Consider the following 2,374-nt stretch of genomic DNA (forward strand, 5'->3'; position numbering starts at 1 on the left):
ACAGACAGACACGAGGTCGTTTGCATAAGCCCGCTGGATAGCTTTTTCAAAGCAGAAGGGCGGGCTAAAAAGGAGGAAATCTAGATATTTACAACATTAGCAGTATTTTGCCAGCGAATAATTACAAGGAAGGAACCATCATATTTACACAGATAATTAGCAGTACGTTGCCAGCGATTAACTGTTAAAAAGGAGGAAATCTAGATATTTACAGCATTAGCAGTACGTTGCGAGCGAATGATTGCAAGGATATAAGCTAAACAATGAAATGGTCAAAAACGTTCATGACCCTGGTTGATGCCAAATGCAAGAACCTGTGAATGCTTATTTCTCCATCAATAAGTAGTAGTCTTGTCAGATTAGTAATTCTTGCGTCATTGTTTACAGCTGCCACTTTCCTGGCACGATTCAGTTGTTGACCGCGCCGAGCAGCATGAAGAGTCAACATTGCTCTCTGTTCAAGCCGACGCACAGCAGCTGAAAGATTACCAGTAAAGACATGTAAGTATGCAATATTATTATCTCAGTTTACTAAATCTTTGAGCGTGACCATCATATAGCCAGTTCTTACTTAAAAAGTGCCAAAGGCCTGGTCTGTGTGCCCCAGTTCTTGCTCTGAGCATCCTGTTGCAAGATTCAGAAACATTGTTTGTTCTGTGAGGCTGGTTAAACACACACATTGTGCTGAACAGTGGGTTTGTCATCCATGTGTCGATGAGGTAGTTGAAGAATGGAGCGAGAAGCTGAATGTACCCACGCCTTCTTGCCTCCTGGATGAGAGTGTTCAAGCCTCGGCCAATAAGATTCTGTGGCAGCAGGGGCAAGGCACACACAGAACGAATCAGGCTTTTAAGCCTTCTTTGTTGATTCATGAAAGGCACCAGCCCCAATTCCCTGGCCTTTTTTAGAACAGCCTGTTAATGAAAGAGAAACGTTAATCATCGAAGTGCTTGTTTGATTTTTCCTTGTTTTGTTTTTTTTCAGGGTTGTTACAAACATTCAACGGGAAGAAGTGAAGGAACGCACCCTGCAAAAATGGCAGTAGCAGCCAACAACTTGGGCATTTGGGAAGACAGCTTTCCAAGCGTTTTGAAGGCCAACCTCAAAATCCGTCATGACAACTGTGGGGTTGAACTGAGGTACAAGCTGCCTAATATGTTGGAGTATGGCTGTATACTCAGCCTGAGATTTGCCAGTCATCAGGACCTGACCCAAAGGTATAATCTACAAACCAACAAAATTATTTTTCAGTAATTATTCTTGGTTGTCAGAGGTTGTGTTTAGTGTGGAAATTAAAATAATTGTTTTACTTACAGCTCTATTCACAACTTTTGAAAATTGAAGGACCTGTCTAGCCTGTGGATCATTCGGCCTGCTGGCAAATGTAGCATCACAGAAGATTCTTGTAGTGTTTGCCAACGCCCGCCTCATCCGCCTTGACATGAAAATGACTGATGCAGTCCTTGGTGTGATCACAGTACCAGCAAACAAGTTGTCCCGCCCATCGATAGATGCAGCCAGGTGAGGGTTGTTCTGGAGTTGCTGTCCCAACTGGACAATATCAGGAGGTACGGCAGGGTACATGGCAGCTCTCGCCCTTTGAATTGGAGATCTCATCATATTGAGCGTTACTCGTGCTCCAATCTCAGGAGGATACCTGGAGGCAACATTTTTAAAATGTTAGGCAATATATAATATGAAATTTCAAAATTAAAATCTTCTGAAAATCTGTCAATTTTAGATTTATACATCCTTTAGCGGTTTGTCTGTCAAATAATTTGTAATTTAGTCTGTAAAAGTTCAAAACTACTTTTCATTGTGACCAACAAATGCAAGTGTAAGAGAGGATTTGTAATGCCCTCTGAGGGGTACAAATAGTTCTTATGTTCTATGGGAAGAAAAGTCTGAGGCACTGGGATGGAGCCATCACTTGTCACACACTAAATCTGAAAGGACTTTTATTGTCTATGGATTGATGTGTTTTTGTGCACATCTCAAGCAGATGCTAATTTGAATCTAGCAATGGACAAATTATCATCCTATTTAGAGACAATATTCTTTTGTCCATCAGTCTGATGCAGATTTGCCCCTGATCAGGTTGAGATGTGCACAAAAACATGTCATTGTATGGACAGTAAAAGTCCTGTCAGATATATTGTGCATCTTGGGGGTCAAGAAGAGAGATTTTTTTTTGTTTTCAAGGACTTACATGTTCTGAACACGTTCAACAAGTTCTGATGGAGATTCATAGCGCCCATTATCCCTCACTGCCTCTTCCAAAATTTGATGCTTCATCTGTTGAACCTGGCTGAAGTTGATATCAGGAGCACAGGTGTGACGAGTAAGGTTTTCCCATTCCATCATGTTTTCAGTT

This window comes from Frankliniella occidentalis, unplaced genomic scaffold, assembly GCF_000697945.3.
Source record: "Frankliniella occidentalis isolate FOCC.00 unplaced genomic scaffold, Focc_3.1 Scaffold364, whole genome shotgun sequence".
NCBI lineage: Eukaryota > Metazoa > Arthropoda > Insecta > Thysanoptera > Thripidae > Frankliniella > Frankliniella occidentalis.